Source organism: Protopterus annectens, chromosome 10.part0 (genome assembly GCF_019279795.1).
Source record: "Protopterus annectens isolate FY-2018-M chromosome 10.part0, PAN1.0, whole genome shotgun sequence".
NCBI classification, from domain to species: domain Eukaryota; kingdom Metazoa; phylum Chordata; order Ceratodontiformes; family Protopteridae; genus Protopterus; species Protopterus annectens.
In genome coordinates, this window is record NC_056744.1 from 288,714,452 (window position 1) to 288,726,810 (window position 12,359).

The window sequence follows — 12,359 nt, forward strand, 5'->3', positions numbered from 1 at the left end:
ACAGAGTACAGCGCCCCTTTTGGTATGTACATCACAAGACATCTACAACAATTGGAAAGGCCACAGAAATACCTCACAAAGAGGATTACTGGCCTCAAACAGATACCCTATGCAAACCGTCTCAAAAAACACCAGTTTTACTCCGTTGCATATAGCCTACTCAGAGACAATCTCTGCCTAACATACAAAGCTATGTCAAACCCAGAGCTGTTGGACATGCTCCACTTAAAGAAATCCCAATCCCTCCAAACTATACGCTGTAGGGACCTAAACCTTGTCACCACAATAAACAGAACATGCTGGAGGGATAGATTCCTGTCCCAGGGACTTCCCATACTCAGGAACAGACTACCTATCTATGTCAAACAGATCTCCTCATTAGCACTCTTCAAGAAAAATCTTGATGATTGGATGGGTAATAGGAAATTCACCCTGGGGTCACTTCTGTGGCTCTGCTCCACAGGGGCACAGGAAAATAATTTTCTTGGGTGGCGAAAGCCAGGGTACCTTTTTGGCTAGGCTTATATAGGCCCTTGGGCCAATAGCCTAGTACCTACCTATGAACCTATGCGCATGAAATTCATCATATAATAAACATAGATGTGGCTCAAAATTTGTAACCAAGAAGTGAAATGTTAAAATAAATAAAAATAAATCAATAATTTTATTTACTGAGGTAAGGCATTGATCAAAACTGATGCATTTTAGGCCCATCCCAGGTTGCACAATGACATAAACCCATAAGCCTGGATAGTAAAGCTCCATGAAATGTACCTACCAATATGATTTCATAGCTTCAAGTACTTAGACAATACAATAAAAATGGCAGGAGACTATAAGAGTGGAACAGCTCAGTATCATCACTTCAAGATAAAGTATTATCTAGATTTCTGAACACATGCACCATACTGTTTGCTTTGTTTCACACTATTCTCCTTAGCTATTGGAATATTTCTAATTTATTCTGAAATACATGCCAGAGAGCTGTATTTGCTTTAACCTGCTTCACAAAATCAGAAATAGTTGCTCCAATGGTCAACAAAAAAACAAAAATGCTTAGAAGTATTATGTGTGAACCATAAAGGCAATAACAGAATGTGCTTCTAGCTTAGATGTGCTACAAGTTTTACCTAACACTGTAGCACCTCAACACCGCCTTAAAGGACAAAACTGGTAAGAAATACCATGGTAAGAATAGAAAAATGTAACAAAGCAATCTAAGGACTTACACTAACTGCAAATTGGGCAAAGCTTGAAATATCTGAGCATCCAAGGTGGTAATTGAATTGTTACTGAGGTCCCTGTAAAAATAAAAGAAAGACATGCAGTTGTCATCACAACATAAAAAACTGTGTGAATAGACTTGCATGGATACATATCAGCTATACATTTCTTTTATAAGTATAAATGTTTGTACAGCATTTACCTCAAATCAGAAATACTGTATTCACATTACATCTGTTTGCATTCACAGGTCTATATGTAATTACTATGGAAAACTTACAGGACCCTTAATGTTCTTCTGCATTCAGATAAAAAGTCTTTGTGGATGCTCCTGATATTATTTCCTTGTAGATACCTGTAAGGAAGTAGAGCAAAGTTAATATTTTTATTTTAATATACATGATGTTTGTCATATTTGTGGTAGTCTGCTTACCCACTTTGGCCATTTATACTTGGGTTTGAGGGTTTTCCAGGGGTTAGGAGAAACATAGTGTAGGTTCATAGGTTAGTACTAGGCTAGCTGCCTTTGTAGGCCATTTTAAGCCTAGCCAATTTCCCTTTCAAAGGTGAGAATCAAACCCAGTACCTTGTATCTGTAGGGTAAACACCTTAACTATTATATCAACTCCCCTGTATAGACAGAGATGGCAGAAAAACTCTCAAAGCTGCATGCAGTGTCTATGAGTTTCATATTTTGATACAGAGACTACAGCTAGTCAATTAATGCCGCCCTCCCTTTCCCAGATTACCTTCTTCTTTAGCATTCTGAATATCTGAATAATAATTGTCACCTTGGCTAGGATTCACAAACATTGGTAAACAGTGAAGCAGGGTTGGTATGCAGTACACCCGAATACCAAAATAATGAATAACTCATAAAGATTAGTACATAATGTGGCAAAACCACAAATATAGTCCTGTCTACCATGTAAACAGGCCACTAGTTCTCAGTCTTCATATTCCTTTTCTGTAATCTGCCCTCTGTGATTCCGTAACTGCATACTCAGTATCTTATTATGTTCCTAATATATTCTATTGATTTCTCAGTCAGTATTACTGTGCTAGGACTGCATGTTATAAACTTATCCTTCTTTACAATGAGACTGGAATACACAAATACCGCACAGTCCTCAAGATTCATTTAAATCATAATGGTGCAAGACTACAAACACAGTCCCGTCCACCATGTAATCATTTTACTCCACGCATGAAATATACATGCAAACCAGTCCACTCCTGTCCATATGCAATTCAGTCAAGCAGCACCACTACTAGAGTGCTGTCTGGTCCTGACAGAACAACCTACAGAAAGCATCCTTATAATAAATAATGTCACTGTGCTTGTCAGCACAATGATGTCCTTCCCTTTTAGTATTTTGCCCAGCATATAGTGCTAAGCAAATTACTAGCACTGACAAACTAAAGCAACCAGCGAGCACCTCCTCTGAACTTACAAACAGCAACAAAGTTCCCTATGGTGAAGGCAAACCTGCTACCTATGCAACATTTTCCTGTGTCCCTAACTGTGATATTGGTGAGTTCCCATCAGTGTGTGTTCAAACAGCACCAGGTCCACTCATTACCATATCATGTTTACCAGTCCCCTGTCATGCCTACAAGTGAAATAGTTTTAAGGCAGAGTGCTAGGTATAATAGCAGACCACAACACAGCAATGACCAGCAGATTGGCAAGGTAAACTAAACATTATTAGGTAACTACATTTAACTACTTAGTCAGGTCTAATGTATACCTTACTAAGCCGTCTGCCATTGCTGTGCTGTGTAACACTGGAGTACTGCATTGTTATGTTTCAGGCACTACTGTACACCTTTCAGGACAATAAGATGTGGGTTCTAGACTACAGTAGACAAGCAGGCATGAATTGCAGTAATTCACATCAGCATGTTAGACTCAATGTTCAACATAGTAGTCTGCAACAGCCCACTATGTCTTTGAATCCCAGAGTCTGTTGTTACAGTATTATTTAAAGTCACACCATATATTTAACCCCTCAGGAGGTGGCATTTCCCCATGGTACACCTTGCATTTATGCAAATTAACGTCCTCTCTCACTTTTCCTTAATTTAGCCCAAACTGTGATCCAGAGCTGCTGTTAAGATGAACAGGCTATTACTTCTCAGTCTTCATATTCCTTTTCTGCAATCTGCCCTCTGTGATTCCATAACTGCATGCTCAGTATCGCATTATGTTCCTAATGTATTCTATTGCTTTCTCAGTCAGTCTTACTGTGCTAGGACTGTGTGTTATGAACTTATCCTTGTTTACTATGAGACTGGAATACACAAATACAACCCAGTCCTCAAGGCTCATTTAAATCATTGATTCTTGGAAGGTAGGTGTGCCTCATCTCGCCAAGGCATCTCCTCCCTAATACAACAACCCATCCCAACCAGTTTACTTCAGTTGTTCATTCAGAAGCAGCAAGTTGTATTTAAATAATCCAGGAAACATGCATTAAGGAAACTTATGTGGATCAGCTGCTAAAGGGTCAGTGTTTCATCAAGAAGTCTAAGAGAGAAGTGAAAGACTGTGCTGTATGATTTCAAACAGTGGCATATTGTATAACTTAAGTTAAATTATTGTTATAACTTAACAGATGCTTCCTTAGGTATGCATGTTAGTGTTTAAAAAGAATGCATTTTTGACATCTGTATAAACAGTTTTGGGATTTATTTAGTCTTTTTAGATACTTCAGAAACTGGTAGTCCTTGTATTTTAAAGATGATCACTACTTATTCTTTTCTATATCTCGTCTATTGAGAATATGTCGCCAAATTCATTGACATGGAATGTAATTTTTTTAGCCTTCACCTTACTTCAAGCAACCATCCAAATCAGTTATCTGGTTGAGATCTGATTCCTGCATCACCTGTCTGAGTAATCCTTCTAAGATATCAAGCTCCCTCAGCCATTTGTCTCTCATTTAATGTGCATCATAAGAACCATTCTGTTAACCACTCCTAAAAATAAGAAATGTTTAGGTATTTCTACATTCATAAGACCGTGGCTTCAGATTCACACAAGTCTGCATCTATTACAGGGAAACCATCTGGCTTATGATGTTCTTATGTTCTGTCCATAGTTCCTTCTCCATGTTCTCAGAAGAGGCTGAACCGTTACTTGATGATGAATGAGGAGCTTTAGATTATTTCTCACATGAAGCATGTGCTAAAGTATGTTGTCCTTTGTAGCTTGGATGCAACCATGTACTGAGCCATCTGCTCCTAAAAAGTTAATTATCCTGTATATGCCCCCAGATGAATAACATGTCATTCACTATAATTACCCTATGTTTAATGTCGATTCTTCAGATTAACATAGCACTCTCTATAGTATTTTGTCACGCTACCATGAGAAAATCAGCCCAAAAATATGAACAGTTTTTGCAGAAGGTGTTTTATCATCTGCAATACTGGTTCTTGTTCTCTGGACAAGCTGCCTAACTCGATCCATTTCCAAACATCCTTTTTGACTCACGACTTAGCCGTGTTCTCCAAACTCATTGATCCTGGGACATGGGACCAATAAAGAAGACCTATAATTCATCATCATCATGTGGGTTTCATACAGCCTTCTGTTTCTTCTGTCTTGATGCATAATTGTGCTTTTAGCTGTTTGGTGGATTAATAAGCCAGTTGGAATGGATGAGGCCTTACTCCATTCTTAAGGAAATTTACCAGGTTACAGAAAATGGAGCTGATACCAAACCAAGTAGTAAAGAAATAAAGTCCAAACCACCACACTGGTAATAAAATCGATCCTTTTTACTTCCAACCACAACAGATGAGCGCTTTCGTCTAATAGATAGACTTCATCAGATGAAAGCACTGATATCATGATACACTTATATATAAAATCACGAACAATTAAGAATCCATTAATTGTAATTTAAAGACATACAGGTTCAAAAACCTAATATCCAATTTTAAAAAAACTTCCCAACTTTCAAGACTTTAATAAACACATATATATTCTATATACAAACATTAATAATATAATTGTTCAACTGATAAAATACAAGTAATAAAAATGTGCAACAATTTTAAAAAAATTTATAAACATTTATAGTCTTTTGGTTTATTATATACTTTCAGCTTTTTTATGTAGCACAGATTTTATACTGATATAGTCATTTAAACCTGGTGGTGAGTTTGAATTCAGCCTGAGCTGCCATATCAGCTCTTTGTATAGTAAATGGTTCTTGAGGTCTCCCCCTCCCTTGTGCAAACCATACCTAACTGTATCAATAATACCAAACCTGAAACTGGATACACCTGAACATGCAGTGCTGTGTTTATATAGAGCATTGGTCTCCCTATGAGTTCTAATTTCATATAGATGTTCATAAATTCTATCTTTGAAGGGTCTCTCGGTTTTACCAATATAATATGCCATACATGTAGTACAGATAGCAATATATACTAACATGTTGGATCTACAATTCCCCTTAACAAGCTTCACCACACTTTTAAGACTATTGTTAAGTCTAATGGTATCCTCAGTCCATATAAAAGAACACACGCTACATGCCCCGCAAGGTGCAGTTTTTTTATATGGTAATTTTCCTCTTTCTCCTTGTTCCAAGAGTTTCTTAAAGTTGTTTCCTACCCTATATGTAAAAATGGGTTCTTTAACTACCCACGTGTACACATCCTTGTTAGTTTTCATAAGGTTCCAGTTATTTCTAACTATATGTGTAAAAGTGTCTGAAAAAGTGCTATATTCAACAATACAGGCTGTATTATATTTAGTTTTGCTGTCCTGTGTATTATAGTCCTTAGTAAATGAGTGACCTAAAAGTGCTTTATACTTCTTACCCCATTCCTTCTTCACTTCTTCCAAAATCCCAAAAACTAATTCCATGGGGTATTCCCTTTCTACAAAGCATTTACTAAGAAATGTAAATTCTTTTTCTAAATCCTGAGGATCTGATGTCATTCTGGCTATTCTTACAGCCTGTCCCTTGATCAGACTTTTCTTCTGCGTAAAAGGATGGTGACTAGTAAAATGCAAGTAACTATTGCACCATGTAGATTTCCTAAAAATATTAGACTTGAAACCTTCCTTTGTTTTAGAAATAGTCACATCCAAATAGTCAATACTTTTATCATTAATAGTATAAGTGAATTTCAGAAAGCTAGTGCTGGACTCCAAATAACCCATGAAATGGCGTAATTCATCCTTAGTACCATCCCACAACACAAAAATATCATCCAAAAATCTTAGATAAAGTCTAATGTTGTGGTAAAATGGTGAAGGGAAAATTGTCCTGTTCTCCCATTCCAGCAGTACGAGATTGGCGTAAGTGGGGGTGCAAGCTGCCCCTATCACAACCCCACTAATCTGCTGGAAGAATTCTCCCTGAAACTGGATGTAGTTGGAGTCCAAAATAACCTCCATCAGTTCTGCCACTAAAAGAATACTGTCAGTGGATAGTTTTGGACTTTATTTCTTTACTACTAAATTTACCAGGTTAGCCAGATGGCATGGATGAGGCATTCCTCCTTTCTTAAGGAGCTTTACCAGGTTAGGTTTGATGTATCCATCAGGGACTAAGTCAATCTATACTCTTTTCAAGAAATTATTGTAGGAATCTAGACGAGGGTAAGGCACAGTCTACCACTGAGGGCAGAGCACGTCCTCTCAGTATGTTATCTTGTGCTAGAATATTTCATATCAAACAAGAGGAGGAGACCTCCCCTTCACTGGAGGAATCCTTCTAACAACAGGCAGTGCTGCCTTTTCCAGGATAACCTGTAAAATTTCCAAAGGACAGGTACAACACAGCATTACAGCCTTCATGAGTGCCAGCCAACACTAACTATAGTGAGACTGCTGTAGTCTTAAGTTAATTACCAACATGTTCCAAGATGTTATCTGTGGTGTGCAGAGTCTTTATAGGTAAAATGCCTCCATGTTTCTACATACCTTAATAACATGCCAGTGGTATCTCTGCCAAAGATAACTTCTGCCAGGGCCCAAGGCTTTGCCTTTGGAGAAGTCTTGTGGATTAGCATCAAATGTTAGATGCCCAAAGTGCTTCAGGCACGAGGCATTTCCTTCATCTGGCTTGAAATGGAGCGAACTTTTGGAAAGGGACAAGCACTTCTGGGTAGGAGGGTAGAGGACAGTGGCTGCTATATCTATTAAGGGGGACTTTGAAGTGGCCATGGCCTTGACTATCTCCCTATGACACATCCTTATGAAGGTGCTTTAGTTGATGGATTTTCAATACCTACAGCATTATTACTCCCTGTTACATCTGTTGATTATATCAAGTCCTTTTCTCTTCTTCCAAAACTGGATGGAGGGTCCAATTTACTGAGTTCAGAGTATTGCAGACTCTTTCAACAGAGGCCTACATGGCAAGTTGGAGAGCTCACCTCAGGTTAAATGTGATCTAAGGAAGGTGGGATTGCTAAGAAAGAGTGTTGCACTTCAGATCCCTTGAGCTAAAATGTTTTTTTTTTACCTTATAGACCATGAACATACTATTAAAGGCAAAACTTTGCTAGATGCCACAAGGAAGAACACACTTCTAAAAATTTGCATCCATCAGCAGGACAGAAAGGAATGAACCCTGAATGCATTCTTCTCAGAACAGAGGAAGAGAGGAGTAGAATATTCCTCTAGATCATTCCACAATAATCTTTGTTCTCTCACCTCCTACCAAAATTCTAAGCAGAAAGAGCAGAACTCACCCATCTCCCATCATGGAATACTAGCAAAGCAGAGTTCTAGATGCTATAGATTCTGAGTTACACACAGACATGACTACCGTCCAGATGATGGACTTTATCTGAAAGAATGACCTACTACATCTCAGAGATCATGTCGACCAGCAGCATCCCTTAATCAAACAAGCCTCCCATGGAGGTTTCAGTGGCACTGGAGGCTGCCAGGAAGCCTTCCATTAACTATACCTGTGCTGCTAAAGGGAAGCAGTTCTACACATGTACAAATAATTGTCTTCTTTTCATGCAGTATGTGAACTGTGTAGCATGATGTCTCAATAGTTAAGATGATTGCCATATAGCTCTAATACCCAGAATTCAACCCTGTACTCCAGATGGTGCCTGTAGGTTTACTTATTTTAGTGATGTATGTTTTTTTTTTCTGCATGCATCATTTTCTTGTTCAAAAACATAATGGATGCCTGGCTATTCCACACTATCCATCTATACTGTATTTATTTCCTGTCCTTGTGGCCTGGATTGTGATGAAAATGGTCTGAGACACGGCAGTTCATTTGCCCATTTAACAAATTAATAAATTAAATTAAATTATAGACTGCAGGTCTGGATGACTATTTTAGGAAATCATCGGGAAGCATACTTCTGTTTAGTACACCTTTCCTTTGTAAGATGCAGAACCATGCCTCAGCACATGGGCTCATAGGTTCATAGGTTCATACTAGGCTATCTGCCCTAGGGCATTTATAAGCCTAGCCAGAGTGTGTTTGGCTTGGGAATTATTCATCTCTGGCTACCAGAAAGAAACCTTCTTCTTCTCAATGGGACTTTAATCTTGTAGGTTACAGGCTTACCTGTCCTCCTGTTGAGCTGAATGGGTTGGTAGAGCAAATGTTCATCAGTTGAAAGGGACTGGTCTTGGATGGTGACCATATCCATCCACTAGTGAACTTTGAAGTTTCTACTCCCACCTATAGTAAAAAATATGGCATTTTTCTAAAATGGTTGCTCACCTCTCTAGGCCTAACCTGCATTTTTTCTGATGGTGGTTTTAGAGCTTTTGCCCAACCACTCATTTTGCCTTCCTTTCTTCTTTCTGGTGCACGGGAACATTCCATTACTTGCATATGCACCTCTGGCTCAGATTTTATTTCTAGTAGATGCATAAATTAAGGGAGGTGGACCAGTTAGTTTTTTTTCCTTTGATCTAGATAGAAAATGGAAGGTAATTGATAAGCAAACCATTTTCACATGGACTGGCATCTGCATTGTCTTCTATTACCAGACTATCAACCAGACTTTGGGCAGCACATTCAAGAATCAATCATTCTTCTAGAAGAAGCAAGCTACTTTAAGTCCTGTTTCAATAAGATTCCATTGCAGCCATCTCTGCTACTACCACCTGGTCCTTGCCACATATCTTTACCAAACATTAGAGCTTCAATCTCCACACTATGATTATAGCTCTCTACGGCACTTTGATGCTTCTATCATCTGATTCCCTCTTCCCTTTAGACATTCACTCTGGTTCCTGTTCCACTTTTGTGAAGATATGTAGACAATCTCTGTGATTCTTTGTAGCTTTATGCTCACTACAGAGTGTCCCATAGAATAACATATCAAGTATTTGTATTCATATGCTTCATGCAGTGAGTATGCATTTACACTTCCATTGCTCACTTTGTGTTAGTTTGGCCCCGCAGTGTTTAATGTAAGTATTCCAAGTTTACAGTTTTACATACATATCATAGCTATGCATTTTTCTTTTTCTTGTGGTCTTTGATTGACCCATATTGCATTGGAAGCATGAGTAAACTCCTAGTCCAGTAAAGAAACACTGTCTATGTACCCGTGGGGGTATATGCATACCATTAAGGACTTCATCTGTTAAATGACTAGCTGTGAACTACTGCATACTGTATAAATTACAGAATGCCCTTTTAAAGATTACCTGATGTAGTGAGTACTAATACAGCTGCTATTTTACTGACATTGTCTCATAATCTGTTGGTTCACATGTAGCTGACTGACCATCTTAACTTCTGCCCCACAACCTCACTGGAGCTGCTGCTCACATTCCATTCATGTGATGGTTTGAATTCCTTCCCACAAGCAAAGTATTTAATATACCAAACATGAGGTGGCAACACTAAGGACTAAGGGTTAATTTGGCAAACTGACTACATATTAGCTATTCCTAGATTTCTCAATGTTTACTTCTCTAGAACTACATCAGTGATCATTTATGCTGGCCTTCTGGCTTCTTCACCACTGACTCCAGCCCTGCATGTACCCAAGACTAATTTATTCAATGCCATACCCTGTGGACCAATGCCCTCAGTGTGTCACATGTTTGGAGAGATACCCCTCCCCAAGAAAGAAAGGCCTTTTGATCTACCACTTACTGCTGATTATTACAGTGCATTAAAGTCAAGGAGCAGGAAAGGCTATTGCTTTGTGTCTAGAAGTTTTTGCAGTCCTTATGGATGAACATATGATGATGGCCTTTGTTATGGCATATTGTAATATATATATATATATATATATATATATATATATATATATATATATATATATATTATATGTATCATACATCAGATGCCAGCTCATGTCCTATCTACACAGGAGGTTGTATGCTCTAACCACAAGGTCTTCAATCTGTTATGACTAACAAAAGAAGAGCTGTATGCTGACAAATCGGTCCACCATCCAAGACAAGTTTCTCCAAACTATGGTCCCTAGCAATAAAGACAAGGATTCAACTTCTCTATCAGTGGGTCAACTGATTCTGCAGGTTTACAATGCTAAGTAACCTGTGCATTTATCTTTCAAAGCAGCAATAGTAGAAAAAGTAATGTTTAAAATGTGTAAATGCTATATCTCATTAGGTGATAAAAATAAAATTGGTTGTAATGGTGATTCAGCTTGAACTATGTTATTACAGGAACAGACCAAATGAACATGAAAATGCAATTTTGCTCTTCTATATGCAAACATCAGCAGAGAACTCTTCAGTAGCTCATTTAAGTACAGCCTCTTTTCACAAGAATCACAGACAAAACCAAAAAGAAAGGGGAGACAAAGGTCCAAAAATGAAACAGAGTTTAAACATTGTTCTTAAAAACTTACAAAGTTGCTGGACTAAAAGATTTTGCATTAGCATGCATTTTCTGAAGGACATGAAATCTGAACCTCAAATGTCTTTTATTATTTAATGACTGCAATCCTCAATGACTTGCCACAAAAACATAGATTTTATGAAAAACAGACAAAAATAAAAAATATAAAACAGAAATCTGTACATTCTGTAAAATTCTGGACAGATGAGAGGTATGGGTATCTGCATATAATTTGGAAAATTATGCCAGGAAACTTCTTTTGTGAATAGACAACAATATTTTTCCTTCATATTTGGATTTCATTTCTTAAAATCATTGTTCTGTTTGTGTTTACACTGAATTAAAGTTATCATACTTTTGCCTACTTTTTGTTGCCTACAAAAACTTAAAATACAACTAATCCCACCAAGGAAAATTGGTACAGTGCACTAGCAGCCTTCCTATCTTTTGAGACAATGAAGAAGGTGATACTTTGCACCTTCTTGAGCGACTAGAATCTTACCTGGTCTATCATCCTGGTCTCTTTTCTAACTAATAAATGGTCTCATTCACAATTCAGTAATTGCAAACCAAACTGCATGTTCATTTGTGAACCAAACTGCATGTTCAAAGCACATACACTACATCCTAATACAACATTTTATGATCTACTTACATAATTTCTGAGAACTTATTGCAGAGTCCTGGGAAGACCTCATTTTTAAGACATTGAAGTGGCTAATACTTGTGACATTCTATCCAAAATGCCATTTTCTTTCTAATTACATCTTAGATGGTTTTCAAGGCATTTCACAATATACTTTGGAAAATAATTTTGTCAAAGGAGTGATTTTTTTTTTAAGTTCTTTTTCAAAAAGACAAAGAATATTTTAAGTTTCCTTTACGAATTCCAAGGATATATGACTGACAACTTCACATTATTTCAGTAACTAATGAAACAGTGAAGTTCTGAGGTCAAAATTAGCAAGAAGATATCAAACATGAAGAACTTCTGAAAGGCAGTATGAATTAAAACTTTATATAATAATGTGTGTTCATACAGGGACATGTACTCCCCTTGATCTCCACCCCTACAAGCTAAATATACTAATTTTGAGGTTGAACTATGCTAGAGATATATGAAATATTTAATTTTCATGTAAAGCCAACTTTTCAGTTTACTGTGAGGTACAGTAAGCTTATAGTTAGCATACTTAGCATGCTTAGTTAATGGGAATATTGTGAGGCAGTGCAGTGAGTGCAGCTCCACTACAAAAATGAGTTTCCAGAAAGGGTGCAACTCATCTTATGGTAATCTGATAT

The 12,359-nt window shown here is 37.5% G+C and overlaps 1 long non-coding RNA gene across 1 annotated transcript in view; it reads right to left on the reverse strand.

Moving 5' to 3' along the window:
• Window positions 1-1,225: 1,225 nt before the first annotated feature.
• Window positions 1,226-12,359, reverse strand: part of LOC122812786 — a 53,026-nt gene continuing 41,892 nt past the window's right edge. The window contains exons 2-3 of the long non-coding RNA XR_006366563.1: window positions 1,505-1,579; window positions 1,226-1,301 (exon numbers count right to left, since the gene is read on the reverse strand). This is a non-coding gene — a long non-coding RNA (uncharacterized LOC122812786). The remainder of the gene's footprint in view (window positions 1,302-1,504; window positions 1,580-12,359) is intronic.